The 16,220-nt window shown below is 42.2% G+C and overlaps 1 protein-coding gene and 1 pseudogene across 5 annotated transcripts in view; both read right to left on the bottom strand.

Annotated features, from left to right (window-relative positions):
- Positions 1 to 16,220, bottom strand: part of Ccdc148 (coiled-coil domain containing 148) — a 250,222-nt gene that overhangs the window by 183,992 nt on the left and 50,010 nt on the right. The gene's annotated exons all lie outside the window — the stretch shown is intronic.
- The window catches only part of LOC142857248 (gem-associated protein 8 pseudogene), a 65,890-nt pseudogene continuing 50,006 nt past the window's right edge, over positions 337 to 16,220 (bottom strand).

Raw genomic sequence — 16,220 nt, 5'->3', positions numbered from 1 at the left:
GCCTCTCAAAGTGAAGAACACACCCTCACCGGCCATCAGCTCTGCAGGCTCACCACCCCAAACCAAAAGCAGTGAGGGTGTGCGATGGACTCATTATCGGCAGCGGTGGAACAAGGTGAGGCAGTCACAGGTTCACTTGAATCGTTAGTGACTGGGGATTTGAGGAAGAGCGAGGAATAAAAATCAATCAATCTTAGCATCCCAAATACTATTTGGATTTAGAAAATGATACTCCTGGTCCTGTCCAAAGGGAAATGTGAGAAGACACAAGGTGTGTAAACGGCACACACAACTCTTCTTCCAAGAACAGGATTAAATTAACTGCCACCAGATCTCACTCACAGCTGCCATCTGAGGTTTATTTGATATAATAACATGACAGAATCAACAAACTTGCTGAAAGGTGCTCAGTGACTTTTAAAACCAAATCTTCACACTCTAATGGCACAGCATGTTTCATACTCAAAAAGACACCATAACATGTTAATATTATAGCAAGTTTAAAGGATGACATATAGCTTATGCATAAATACAACATTCTAAAGCAAAGTACAAAATAAGAATATTCTTGCTTAATAAAAGTGTATAAAAATATCTAGGCGGGGGGAGACATAAAGTGCTTAACAAGCAAGGACAAGGGTATGAGGGCCCTGGGTCTATGTAGAAGCCGGCCATGGCAGTGTATGCTTGTAACCACAGGGCTGGAGGAATCAGACAGGTGGATCCCCTGGGAGCTTTTCTGGCTAGACATCCTAGCCCAAACAGTGATAAACATTTCACTGAAATACCCTGTCCCAAAAAATGATGGTGGAGAGATGCAGGACACCTCATGTAGATCTCTGGTCTCCAGATGTGCACACACAGGTGAATGCATACAAACACAGGCACCAGCACAGATGTACGTACACACACACACACACACACACACACACACACTTTTCTTACATAACTCATTCAAAGTGGGACACAAACACACATCCATGTTTTGAGGCAGAGTTTCTCTGTGTAGCACTGACTGTCCTTAACTTGCTCTGTAGACCAGACTGGCCTTGATTTTATGGACCCACCTGTCCCTGACTCCCAAGAACTAGAATTAAAGGTGTGCTCCAGCAACCCACTTTTAAAGTAGGAAGGTATACCTTTAATCCAGATCTTTTGAGGTGGAAAGATCTTTTTTTTTTGTATTTTACAAATAAAGTTTTATTGGAACACAGTCAAGTCCATTTGTTTACTCAGTATCCATGGCTGTTTTGACGCTGTAAAGTCAGGGTTAGGCAGTTAGGAGACAGAGGACATGGCCTGCCAAGCCCAGAGCATTGCTCTCAGGCCTTTTAGAGAGCATGTAGGCTGACACCTCGCTGAATAACAAGTGGCATTTTCCTTACTGTACTCTTGTATCATTTTCAGAGGGATCCAAGGGGTTACAGTCAGTGAGAACATGTGGATTAGAGCCCACAATGGGGTGCACCTCTGTAAGCTAGCAGTTGGGATGCAGAAGGAGGAGGATTTAAGAGTTTGAGGCTAACTTGGGTTATATGAGAACTAATCTCAAAAAAAAAAAAAGAATGACATGTGGCTTAAGGCTTTTGTGACAACCAGGAAGGCTTAAAGAAGGAAATTACAAATGCAAACCATTGTATCTCTAGGCAAAAATGTCCATGAACTGAACTCTATTAGGGAGTTAATCAAGAGCCAGTATAATAAGTATAATATATACGATTATCACTTTATGTAAAGGGAACATTTCTTGTGTTGGCAACAGTGTACCTCCTGCTGACAGAATTCTAAGTGGCTGACAGATCGTATCCACTGTGTTGGTATACAGGCCTCTTTCTCTGAAAAATGTCCAGGAGAAATGAAGAGAAGACATCCAGAGGAGGGAGGCGGGGAACTGTGTTCAGGATGCTTTCCCCAAGGTCCCTGTGCCCACGACTCAGAACTTCAGAGGAATGACAGGCCAGTATTTTGGCTGCTTTTTGTCACAGCACTTGTCAAAGCTCATCTGCACAGCAGCCTCCATGGCCAGGATCTTGGGAGCACTGTCCCCATACAAGCGCTTCATCTCGGCTTGACGCCGCTCCCCAGGCTTCTCTAAGGGAGGCTCTGTGGACCTTTGGTGGTTGTAGTACAGCCCATGGTCGGCATTTACATAGTCGTCCAGGCGCTCGGCTTCTAGTTGCTGCTGTCGCCGCCGCTCTTCTCTGTGCCTCTCAGTCTCTGCAAAGTACTGGCGGAGCTCCTCCGTGATTTCCATATTGCTCAGGTCACATTCTATTTCATTATCTGAATCCGACTCCATTGCTTCCTCTTCATATGGGGCTTCATCTTCTCTTGTGGTTGCCTGGATTCTACTGCTATCATATAGAGGCTGCCCAGAGCTTTGGAGATGGGAAACACTGTAAGGAGGCTCCTGCCAGACCACGTGTTGACCTTGATAGTTCCAAGGATGCCCAGCCTCGTAATCAACAGAGTTCCGGGGAAGAACTCCTTGAGGGTAGAACCACGGGGAAGCGAGACAGGAATTCCTGGACTTCCTGTAGACATTCTGGTGGGTTCGCATCCAAACCATTGCATGATGATAATGTTGCCAATATCTTGCATATACTGGGTGAGAATACCAAGATTCATTAGTTCTCCATTTTGAAGTCATTGCTGCTATCGCTGATTGCAAATTCCAAGTGAGCACTCATGGGCATGCAGCTTGCAGATGTCAGGCGGTGGACAACCACGGGCCCAATTTTCGGTGGAGCGGGTGTAGGGAGGTCGGAAAGATCTTCTTTTAATCTGGGTCATGTAGTAAACAGAGAGCAACTTGTTGGTTCCCAGCCACTCAGCCCCAAAATAAGCACCCAGAAACCATATTATTTAAATCACTCCTTGGTCTATTAGCTCTAGCTTCTTTTTGGCTAACTCTTACATATTAATTTAACCCATCTCCATTAATCTGTGTATTGCCACGTGGCAGTAACTTACTGGGTAAAATTCTGTCAGACTCTGGCAGGGCTACATGGCTTCTCTCTAACTTCTCTCTCCCAGCACTGTGTTCAGTTCCCCCCCTCCCCAGCTAGCTCTGTTCCCCTACAGCTCTGCTATAGACCCAAAGCAGTTCCTTTATTAACCAATAATATTCACAGCATAGAGAGGGGAAACCCACATCAGGGTCACACCTTCTGCTATTGGCCTATTAAAGGATATAGTGGTGTTATCCACGTCATACTTGAAAACATGTCTTCTGATTCATTCTGCCCTCCTAAGAGCCTTGGAAAGAGTGAGATGCAGATCCCAGGCCAGCACCTGCTGCTCACACTGAGGCATCTGTACAGCCTCTTGGGGGAGTTTCAAACTGAAAGCACCCACTGGGAGGGTGAAGGCCAAGCAGAAGCACAAGCCTTACCAAGCTCCACTGGGCTCAGAGACAGGGGCTGCCAGCCTATGTCAGAAAACTGGCCCAGCTGCTCCCAGTGAAAGAGAGCCGCCAGGTTCCCTTCCTTAACTGGCCAGAGGGGATACTCATCAAAACCCTCCCACCACCAAGATGCATTTTGTGACTGCAGTATGTCCTTGGATCTGCCGCTTCTTGGCTGTCTCTGTCGCTTATAAGAGAGTGACGGGGAAGAGAGAGAGAAATTATTGAACGCACACATGCTTCAAAATAACAACCCTGTAACATAGTTTTCAGTAAGTTATCACCATGGCTAATAATTCTACTTTTAGGAAGTTTTCAAGGGACAATTGTTAAAGATTTTAATGAGCAAAAATCACTACCCAAATGCTGCCTAGGTGAAAAATCAGAACACCTATAGTGACTTCCTCGGTATTTTCTGTGTTCCTGGCAGGTCTTCTTTCCCCCTTCATCTGATTACAACAAGCCCTGATGCCACCACAGAACAGAAATAACTAACACCAGGCCTAGTCAACTATAGAGTTCATGTTGGCTCTAACATCATGATTCATGGTTGATTTAATTTTAGTCATGTGATTCAATAGAGCCAACCATAAATTAAGAATGTTTTCGTACAGACATTTGTGTTGTCTTTCCTTGATTTCTTTATCATGTAATATAACATCAATTAAGAGAATATCATTGACTATCATATTTAAGTTTGAGATACTAAAAGAATAACCATCCAGGGACATTGCTACCTATTCTAAAATTTATCGTGCATTTGTGGTTGTATGAGGGATAGTTATATCATGTTTAGCATAACTGTGACCTCATTAAATATATAATATGTTTGTGATTGTACATGAGATAAATACATCATGTTAGGTGTAATTATGACCTGGATATTGTTTCCATTTAAAAATTAAGCATGACATAAGGAGATATGATTGTGTGTCAAGTTGACAAACGGTAGACTTGTGTTGGCTATTCTTGACTAAGTTGACTACATCTGGAATTAACTAAAACTCAAGGGTCTGGATATACCTGTGAGGAATTTTTTCTCAATTAAATCATCCTAGGGCCACCTGGTGGTGGCATATGCCTTTAATCCCAGCACTTGGGAGTCAAAGGCAGGCAGCTCTCTATCGGTTCAAGGCCAACCCGGTCTACAAGGAAGCTGGGTTTTTTGGGGTTTTTTTTGTTTTGTTTTGTTTTTTGGCTGCTTGCTCTCAATCACATATCCATTCTTTCACTGGCATAAGAGCCTGCTTCTCTGGGATTCCAGTGTACACTAAAAATCAGCTGAGAAAATCAGCCTGATGGACTGAACAATTACTGGATTCTTGAACCTTCCATTGGTAGACAGCAATTCTTGGAATAGCTGAAAAACAGCCTGTAAAGGCAATCTAATAAACATTCATTCTGTAAGTTCTGTTCCTCTAGAGAACCCAAATACCACATGCATATTACTATGCATGTGTAAATATATATATACATACTATGTAAATGACTACAAAGCTACACATGAAAATGCCACCAAAAAAATCAATGCAAATACAATAGATTTTTGCTCTATAACACATTCTTTTAAAAAGGTTTTATTTTAAACTAACTTCTATATTTTGAAACCATCAGCGAAGTCTATTTTCTGAGGGAGACTTCGATCTCATGGAAGTTGCTGCCCTTATTACCCACCACTCCTACACTCTTGAGAGAATCATCCTACAAACAAAACCATCTCCCATGCAGCCACTAGACGGCCCTTGGCAAGATCTAACATTGATAACATTGCTATCAACTCATCGTCCACGGGCACTTGAGTTTTGCCAATTGTTCCAGCAATGCCCTTCACAGCAAGAGCCCCCGCTCAGGAGCAAGCCCTGCGTGTAGTTGCTGTGTCCCTTTAACTTCCTCCAGTCAGTCTTGCTGTGCCGCCTGCCTTTGACACTGGTGATTGCGACACATTGTAGACTACATGCCAGTTTTCCCAGTGGGTTGTCCTTTAGGCTGGGTTCGTCTGGTGTTTCCTGGTGATTAGATGCACAGTAGGTCAGGACAAGAGGCTGTGCTCTTCATCCTGCAGTCTGGTCCACACTTGCCCCTAGTGTCACTTCCAACATTTAATTAAAGCAGTCTCTGTCAAAGATCCCACCGCACAGTTGCTCTTTTCGCCCGCAATTAGTGCTTTGTGAGAGCTAAGTTTGAAATGAATAAGGTTTACCCACTGGATACATAATTTATGTATTTGTTTACCCAGATTTACTCTATCCGATAGGTTATCATCAGCTACTGGGGTTCCACCAGAACGGCCTACTTGGATATGGGGTTAAGCCAATAGAAAGTCTTTACTAACTAGCCAGCGGCTAACTACATTGGATGTTTGGGATCCAAGTGTACACCCAAACCTTTCTGAGGGTGAGCTTTTAATTGCAGAAACCATACCCTGGGTTGACGTACTTCAAAGCAAGCACAGTTAGCTAGAAGCAGAACTACATAGTCAAAAATCAAGGTTAGTATTTAGAGACTTTTCCAGAACTATGGACTTAGATAGATTAAATCTTTTCTTTGTTTGTTTGGCAGGTGGTACTGTCCGTGGTGAGTTGATACTTCTATCATGGTGTCAACTGTGCTAAGATCTGGAGGCCTACTAAGGTCTGGGGGCCTGATGCACTACTATATTTATTTTGATGCTCAAATTACCTCCGATTTGGTCACTGAATCTCCTTGTACCTGGTTTCTGTCCCCCAGGGTTTGTAAAAATCAGTGTCCCTGTCTTAGCTCATGGTGTTGCAGTTCTAAAGCCTGGCATTGCTCAGCTGAGCTCTTCACTTGGAACATGGTTCGGCTGAAACCAAAGTTGCAACCAGACTGCTCTTGAGCAAAGACCTACGTGCAAAACTATCCACGCCCACATCAGCTGCAATTACCTGAGGTGTTAAGATGGACACTCTCATGTACTTGCTTATTATAAGCCAGGACCAACTCAGGAACAAGGAAACTGTTCTTGTGATAAGTCAGAACCATTTTATCTTAATTGCCAACTATCAAAAACCTTAATTGCATCTCCAAGGTCTCTTTGGTAACATAAGATAGCAGTACCACAGGACAAAGTGTGACATAGTCACACTCCCGAGAGTTACATGGGGTGTGTACTGGGGGTAGGTTTTCTGTGGGAGGTCCTCTTAAAATTCTGCCTCTTTCATATACAGAAAGTGCTAGCTAGAACAGTGTCTGGCATTGTAAACATAAATACATTAGTTAATATTATTGTTTATTATATGAAAACTCAAATGTTTTAAATAGCTATATCATGGTAATGACAAAAATAGGTGAAATGACACTCAGGTAACACCAGACAGAAAAATACACATTGGTGGAACCCTCTGGAAGTTAGCTGGGTGTTGTATAATGAAAGTCCAATGCTTCCATTTCTAGGAAATCATACTAATGTTATGATCAGAGGTACACACAAAAGAACCAGGATATTAACTCTAGTGCAAAGTATAATAAATACCCTTTTTCTCATTTTTAGTTTGAGTTGGCCCGAAACTCTCAGCTATCCTCCTGTCTTAGCCTCCCAAGTGTTGGGACGGCAGTAGTGAGCCACTACATCTGGCTAATAAACACCTTTTAAACTAATAACTTCCTTTTAGGGATTGATTCAATAGTATGGCATAAGTATTCAATAGACTATCCAGAAACCTGAAAAAAATTCATAAAAGTACAAAGCCTGAAAACATCTAATGAGAGAGACAGACTCGTGCTGCAAGTGAGGTGAGGGGTTTCTGAATCGGTCTGTCTGTCTGTCTGTCCTGTCAGTCTGGCCAAATGCTCACTGAATAATAACCTTCTTTATCTCTTTTGGGGCAACACCTTAGTCAAGCATCTATGGTACCTGAAGAGAATTTTTACCTCTTCACGCTTCTACAGGTCAAACAAGCCTTCTGGCATTTCTTTAGAGAGTACCGCATCCTTCCTGGAGTGCCAAGTGTCCTTTGGCAAGATCGGGTCACTTGAAGAGAAAAGGAGCATGACCCATCACCACCTGCCTGGCACTGCCCATCTGCCAAACAAGGGCATCGTGGAAAGGAAGGCCTTGCATTGTCTCCTTCCCTCCTGACTGCAGCATCTTCCAAAGACCCTGAGGGACTAACGGCTGGCTCTGCACTCTAAATCTATTGTCCCATTTACACAAAACTGGTGAAAGTATGCTCAGCCAAGATCTCAGAGGGTTGCTTTTGTCTGTCTTTAACTACAATAGAAGTGTTCATGTGGCATAAAATATATACACTGTGGTGGAGTAGGCAGAAGCAGAAGAGAACCTCAAGGGTCCATTAAGAGTGCATATCACACCATATGACAGCTACAATTAGACCCACTTATTAGGTGAGAAAACTAACACTTGGGCGGGGGGGGGGGGGGCCTTAAACAACTCATTTATATATTCACACTTAGAAATGGTTAAACTTAATGTTTGGTGTAGTAATATGGGCGGCGGGGCTGCGTCCCCAACACCCCAGCCGCCTGCTCGGCTAGCTTATGCCCCGAAATAATTACACAGACACTGTATTCTTTTAATCACTGCTTGGCCCTTAGCTCTAGCCCTTACTGGCTAATTCTGATATCCCAATCAACCCATCTCTAATAATCTGTGAGCACCAGTCTTACCGGGAAGATTCTAGGTCAGAGCTTCATTGCATGTATCTGCCCGGGATCGGGGCATGGCGTCTCTGCTGAGGCGTCTGCTCCCGAGAGGAGAGCTGTCGAGTCTGAGCTCACTTCCTCTTCCTCCCGGCATTCTGTTCTGTTTACTCCACCTACCTATGTCCTAACCAATAACATGGGCCAAGGCAGTTCCTTTATTAGCCAATGACCTTCCTCCATCAGTTTGGGGTTTTGTTTCATTTATTTAATTTGTATGTACATGGGGTGGAGCATGTATGTCACAGAACACATATAATACTGAGAGGATAACCTGTGAGAGCTGGTTCTCTCCTTTTACCCTCTGGGTTCCAGGCCTTGAACTTGGGTCATCAGGCTTGCTGGCAAATGCTTTACTCACTGAGCCAACTCACCAGCCAAAAATAGGTTTTTACTACCTTCACTTTTGTCATCACATCGGTGATTTTTTTTGTACCTAGTATATTTGTTTTATTGAAGAAAGAACGAAAAAAGGATGAAAGAGAGAAATCCATGAGAAACACAAATGCTTCTTGATCATCTTCAGGTTTGTCACCACTTATATCATGAAGGCAAATTAACCATGCAGAAGATCAGGTTTAGGAATTTTCTCACGACCCCTACAACCCACAAAGAGATGCTTGAAACTCTATTTCTTCATAGATCCTGGTACCCAAGCTTGTTTTCTTCTATCTCAGGCTACTTCTGCCACAATTCTTAACAAATGCTAATGCCCTGTTCCTGTGGTTGTGTGATTGAAACATGCCCCTCCTGGGCTCCTTTATCTGATCACCTGCTCCCCAGATAGTAGCATTGTTTAGCACGATTTAGGAGTGCGGCCTTGCTGGAGGAAGCTCATAAACGGAGGTGGGCTTGTAGATTTCAGTCTCGCTCCACGTCCTGTTTGTTCTCTCTGCTTTGGGCTCGTGATTGAAGATGTGATCTTACAGCTTCTTTCTCATGCCCGCTGCTTGCTACCATGCCCACCTATCACACCGTGATGGACTCTCACCCTCCAGAACTGTGGGTTAAAATAAACCCTCTTCTCCTTAAGTTGTCTTGGTCATGGTGTTTTATTCCAGCAACATAAAAGTAAGAGAGAAGTTGGTGCCTGGGAGCAGGCAATGAAGAACCTGAGCATGTTGATTTGTAGACCATGGTGTCCAACAGATGGCACCCAACATGGTCCACCGACAATGTGGGAAAACTCTGTAGCTTTGGGCTAAAGACAGTTGAATGCCATAAACAGGGCTTTTGAGCATTGCCTTTTAAAATAGGAATCTAGAAAACAGTAGTGCTGAGAGTGATGGGCTAGAAGTCATTCCTATGCGACCGTATTAAAGAATCTGGCTACCTTCAGTCCTTGTCCTTTAGAACTTGCCTGAAGCTAAAAGAAAACAAATAGACTAATTTCTCTGGAAGACAAAATTTCAAGATAGTATAGCATTAAGTCTGTAGCGTGATCATAACTGATTTCCTTTATACAGGTCAACAATGAAAATGAAAGAGCAAGGGGCACAGAAAGAAACACAAAACGTATCATTTGGATAGGAAAAGAACACTAGAAAGCTTAAGGTTGTAGCCAAGGCTCATGTAGAAAGTAAGGCTGTAATTGTCTCAGAAATTGATGTAGTTAAGGAGACACCTCTTGCTATGTAATTAAACAATGAAAAGAGTGCCTTCAGGACAAGACCTCACGCAGCTAAACTTCCACCTTGGGAAAGAACACCTCAGGAGGTTTCTGGTCCTAGAAAGCACCAAATAAAAAGACTGTTATAAATGCAATTAAAGGGGCTGAATTTTAGAGACACAAAGGATGCAAGAGTGAAGGGTCATGGACTCTTCCTTGGCTCTTTCAGGAAGTCACTGGCACCAGGCCATGTGTGTCACAGGAGTTTGTGAATGAAGGCAGGAAGCCCTGGAGGCAATTGTACGACACTATCAAAGTAAAAGCAGAGTTGCACAGGAGACCCCAAGATGTTGGAGATGCCAGAGCTGTGAGACATCTGCCAAGAAGCGCTGCATAAAGGGATTGAAGGCAGCCCTAAAAGAGATAGAGAAATATGTGGCAGGCAGCAAAGTGGGGAGGGAGGGAGGGATGGAGCCATGGAAGCCCTTCAACATCAGACAAGGAACTACAGGATTTGAGATTTGCCCTAGCGGATTTCAGTCTTACTTTGACCCAATAGGTCCTCGCTATGCCCTTATTCCCATCTGGGGAATGGAAAGATATATTCTGTGCCATTGTATGTTGGGAATATGTACTTTGTTTTTGATTTTACAGGGCTCACTTTAAGAGATTGTCTTGAGTCTCGGAAGACTTAGGACTTTAAACAGTGTTGAGATTGAGAAAGGTTATGAGAACATTTGAAATTGGACTAAATCCATTTTGCATTGAGAGATGGCCATGGATCTCTGGGAGGCAGGGAGTGAAATGTGGTTTAGCTGAGAATGTCCTCCACAGGGTCATACGTTTGAAGACGTGATCTCCAGGTGGTGGTGCTGTTTAGAGATGTTTAGGAGGTTTGTCCTCGCTGAAGGAAGCGTAGATCACGAGGGACAGGCTTTGAGATTTCACAGCCTCACTTCTCTTTCTGCTTCATGCTAAATGTTATAGATGTGCTTTCTCAGCTTCCTACTTGTGCTGCCATGCTACCTGCTTGCAGGCTTCCCACCACCATGGACCCTTCCCCCTCTGGAACAATAAGCCAAAATCAACTTTTTCTCCCTTAAGTGACCTTTAATCATGATGTTCTACCATAGCAACAGAAAAGTAACACAATCCCTCAAGATACTAAATTGTCCATTTCTTTCTCTGGATTGCCACACACATGCTCCTCCTCCTTCCACATAGTTGACCCCATTGTCACAGTAAAATTCAGTTGGTCTCTACCTTCAAGCACCTTTACTTTTCACCCATCTCTATCTCAACAATCTTCTACATTCTTGTTGTAGTTCTTGCTAGTCATAATCAAAGTTGGATAGTTAATTTGAATCACAACTATATCAGCAATATGAAAATATATAGATGGTTCTGGGCACTCATGATTACTTGATATCTTCCTTGATTGCTTCCTTGCTTCTTGGAACAATGTAACTTTCCAGACTCATCTTGGGCTTTTCTGGTCATGGTCTTGAACTGAATAATTTTCCCAGATGTTTGGGTTCTTTAGGGAATAGATTTAGAAAATGAGATCTGGGTACCATGTACACTCAGAGTTACTGTTATCATAAACAATATTGCTTCTCCAATTCTGCCATTATTCAGCCCAAGCAGGAAACAAAGTTAGTATATTAATTTGGTTTCAATTGCTATCATAAAACACCATGACCAAAAGTAACTTTCAGTGAAAGATTGCATTAGAATTACATCCTGAACTACAGTCCACTGATTGGTAAAATGTAGACATACCACTTAGGGAATCACTGGTTGCTAATGATACCACAATTCATAGGTATAAAAATTGGCATGAAAATTCTAGATGTGGAGTCAAGTATTTCAAGGGTCTAAAGAGACGGCCAGATTTATTTGTGTGCTCACACTCAGATGTACATAATCCAGGTAATTAAAAATGCAAACAAAACTTTATAAGATTATTTCTATGATATTTCTCACATGTCTTCAAACTAAATATATATTTAAATTCTCATAGGGTAAACATGAAAGTCTCCTAGGATATATTGGTCTCTACTATGTGAAAAAAAAAATGCATTGTGTTTTTTATCCCCTCTACAACCTGAAGAAACATAAAGAATAAATAGCTCTTTAATGAGTTTTATTTCTGCCAAAACTTTCAATATTTAAAAGAAGAGAGACCTAGAATATTTTAAAAGACATGATAATAGAAAATCCTACTAATATACTGTAGGGCATAAGAAGACTTTAGTAAAGTTAATTTATCTGATCTCAAATAAACTTTAATCTCCAACCTATGCCCTTTCCATATAAACAAAGTCAAACCATAACTCTTTCAAAAGCACTTATCCATGTCTTTAAAAAACTAAACTTAATTTTTCTTCATTTTAAAATAATCTTACCATAGATCTATGTGAAGAACTCTCATTAAGACCACACATAGGCCTGGCCAGGCAGTAATGGCCCATTCCTTTAATTCCAGCACTTGGGAGACAGAGGCAAAAAGTTCTTTATGAATTCTGGACCAGCTTGGTCTATAGAGCAAGTTCCAGGATAGCCAGGGCTATACAGAAAACCTGTCTTGAAGAACAACAACAAAGGCCACAGCCTGTCCCCATATTTCCACTGATGTCTGACTAGAATTTGTCCTGACCTCTGGCTTTATTTGTAATAATTTTCTCAAGATTCAAATTATACTCTCAACCTTGTTGCAAGTGATTGTCCTTATAGTCCTGATTGTTCAAGATGCCTCAGGATGCTATTTACAGCAGAGGAATTATCTGAGCACAGGAGTTTAGGGAAGCCTAAAATAAAACAAAGACTGTCTTGACAGAGTCAGGCAGACCTCTGTGAATTCAAGGTGTAGTGGCACACACCTTTAATCCCAACACTTGAGAGGCAGAGGCAGGCTGATCTCTGTGAGTTCAAAAACAACCTGGTCTACAGAGTGAATTCCAGGACAAAGACACACAGAGAAACTGTCTCAAAAAACCAAAAAAATAAATAAATAAAAGAAATAGAGTTTAAAATAAAGCTATGTAAAATGGGAAATACACAGAGAGTCTGGATACTGTATAGTATTATATTGTCTTTGAATTGCTTGACAGCTGAGGAAGGAGCAAAAGCTGCTAAAAGACATTTGAATATAAATGCTGCTGGATTAATAAAACACAAACATTTTGTAAATGCCTTGACTTTAAAATTGAAGTCAAAAGATATGTTACTTTGGAGAAGAGGTTTTGCTTTTGTTTCCACAGAAAATGAGAGGCTATAGATTTATTCTGGGCTAAGAAAAATAAGGTTTGATCAAGGAAGACCCCCTGAGAAATCTCTGATAGGAGCAGTTGGCTCAGATGTCTGAGTGCTACATTCAGAACAGATTCAAGACTGCTGGCTGAGATGATCAAGCCTCACAGGATACTCCAGTCATGAGTTGATCATAATTCTAAATTTTCTTTAGGTCCCCTATTCAGCAGGAAGTAGCCTGAAAATTTACAACCACATTCCCAAAAACTGGACTATAAATATTTTCCTTTGTTTACAATGTTGGTTACAAATTTTTATGGATAATGGTCAGGAGAAAAGCTAAACAAAGGAGATTAGATTCAGAGTTCTTGATCTTTAAGAAAAGGAGGGGGTGAAAGTGCTGTGAGACAATGGTTTTACCCTGTAAACATTTGTTTCCTGTACTTGTTTTAATAAAATGCTGATTGGCCAGTAACCAGGCAGGAAGTATAGGCAGGGTGACCAGGTAGGAAGTAGAGGTGGGGCAATGAGAACAGAAGAATCCTGGGAAGAGGATTCTGTATTCTGGAGTCGTGGTCCAGACACAGAACAAGTAAGATGTGATTGCCATGCTGAAAAAGGTACCAAGCCACAAAGCAAACATAGACAAGAATTATGGGCTAATATAAGTTATAAGAATTAGTTAATAAGAAGCCTGAGCTAATAAGCCGATCAGTTTATAACTAAAAATAAAAAAGAAAAGAAAGAAAAGAAAAAGACTATCTCAATGTGTGTGTTGGGTGCATAATACAAATACTATCTCTGGAACATTTCTCTTGTGTTCTTATTTAGTACTGAAGCTGGAATCAGGAGCATTGAGATAGCACCTCTTGTGGTCACAGAAACACAATGTTACTGTCTGGCCTGACTGGGGTCACTTTTGCAGCTGGGGGTCTAGAAGCCTTAACTGACTGCACAAAGAGAAGGGAAGAAAGGAAGGAAGAACCATACCCAACATTCCATGCTTCAACACTCCTGAGTGCTCTTGCTGCTCAACATCACTTTTTAGCTCTTGTATCCGAGAACATCCAAGGTATCTGATGATTGAAGGTGTTTGCTCTATGAAAGAAGTTAATTTAAGAACATCTACCATAGTCACATACTGCTTGGAGGACAAGAGACATCAAGCAACTGCTGCTTGTCCTTAAATGAAAGCCTTTTAAAAGTAGATTTTAAAATGTCTCTGACTTAATGGCCTTGAAACTTACTTGTATAAAGCAGTTTCTCCCAGACACAAAGTTGAAAGGGGATTCTATCAGCAGGGAGTATTCATTGAAACTCACATAGAGGCCCCAAAGGTCTGTCAAACACACTGACCAGGAAATCTCAGAGCCAACTGAGCCTCGGGGGAGAGTTAATAGGGGAAAGCTGGGCAGGGAGCCCAAGTTCGGAATAGAGGCAATGGCGCTGAGGAGGGCCAGATGGGGAAAACTCTGTGGGGTCAGGAGAGCGGTGGGCTGCAAAGTCATGAAGTAAAACAGGTTTCAGATCCCTTTAACAGTGAAACTACCATAAATAAAAGATTTTATAGTCAAGAACCAAGAAAACTTGAAGCTAGTCCACAGGGATCTATTCTAAGAGCTAACCCTTCACAGCTTCATAAGCACGCATCCCCCCAACACTGACCTCCTGTGAACATACAGTCGCTCTCCCAGATGGGGTTGGGGACCTTAGGGGGAGGTACCATATGCTGAGACCTAGGATCCTGCCCTTTCTTTGGTGACAGTGGCAGCAGTGGCTGCTGCTGTTTCTCCTCTTCCTCTTCCTCCCCCTTCCTCCTTGCCCTTCCTTTTCTCCTTCTCATCTTCCCTACCTACTTGGTAGTCTTCAATCAATGCATTTTTATTTTGCCCAACCTAGACTGCGCTGTAACTAGGAGTCCTTACAAACACACCCAGGCAATGGGAAAGATGTGGCAGAAAGCAATTTACTGTTTGCAGAACCCTTCAGCATCTCCGTATAGCACTGAGGTTTCCCACATCACAAACTGAAAGCTATTGCTCAGGTAATGGCCATTATTCAAGACTTCTTTTCTGGGCAAGCAGCAGTGTAAAATGTGACTGGTGTCACTTGCCGACGATTTATTGGCTTCTTATTACCTGCTGGTGCTCCGTGAGCTGCTGAAGGGGACACAAGGGTCACATCCCCTGCCTTCAGGGGGCATGAATGGCAGCTTCTCCCTTGTTACTGATGACTGTTCTGCTCTTCGCTAACAAATATAATAAAAATGTTTGTGTTTAAAAAGAATAGTCTGTTTATCATGAACTTTAATTAAAAGATCAATATTATTTGTAAAATGTCTATATTCTTAGTCTTAAAATATATTAGGTCAGTTTTAACTACTATAAAATCCTAGAGAACATTTAATCACAATGACATAGATGAATTAAACATTCACCACTGAAGTAATGAGGCTTTATTCTACAGCACTATTTACCTAAATGGGTTCGCTCTGGAAAAACAGAGTGAGTTCTTTGTTTATTTATTGTTTATTTATGAAAGTTCATTGTTACCCCACATTGCTCATTTCAGCACTTAATGAGCCAAGATTCCCTCTACTAGGAACCTAGAACTTCCAAAGATCATTAAATAAGATAACTAAGATTGAGCATGAATTTTTTTGTGAGGTTTAAAGCCCCAGCTATCCTGAAACTCACTATGTAAACAGGGCTGTCCTCGAACTCACAGAGCTCCACCTGCCTCTGCCTCCCCAGTGCTGGGATTAAAGGCGTGCGCCACAACAATGGGTTAATAGTGAAATTTCTTGATGCAGTTGTCATGGCATGAACTCAAAAGATGCTATGTTAACTACATTCAATATGGCCTTACAGGGCATGCATGTCAATAAAGCTGTTGTCAGGTACTATAGGGCCCAGGTAAGGTTTCCAGGCAACAGAGACAAAACTAGAGGTATGAAGCCCATGAGACCTGGATGAGGATTAGAAGATCAGGATGCAGTTTCGGGGGGAAAAGAAACGAAGGATGGTTTCGCATTCTTTCCCCACAAGACTCAAGTGATTACATCACACACATTGACGAAGCAGGGCCATCATTTGTCTGCCATTGCAGCCAAAACTCCACTTCCTGCGGCTGACTCACTGGCTCTGGTACTGGTTTCTCACCCATAGTGTGAGGTCACTCCAGCAGGGGTCTGCATCCCCCTTCCTCCTGTGGCTGTCCACTGGTTTCCTCACTCATCCAATCCGAGGATGACCTGGCCCAGTCCTTGTGCTG

Source organism: Microtus pennsylvanicus, chromosome 9 (genome assembly GCF_037038515.1).
Source record: "Microtus pennsylvanicus isolate mMicPen1 chromosome 9, mMicPen1.hap1, whole genome shotgun sequence".
Classification (NCBI taxonomy): Eukaryota; Metazoa; Chordata; class Mammalia; order Rodentia; family Cricetidae; genus Microtus; species Microtus pennsylvanicus.
This window is presented reverse-complemented; position numbering and strand designations above follow the sequence as displayed.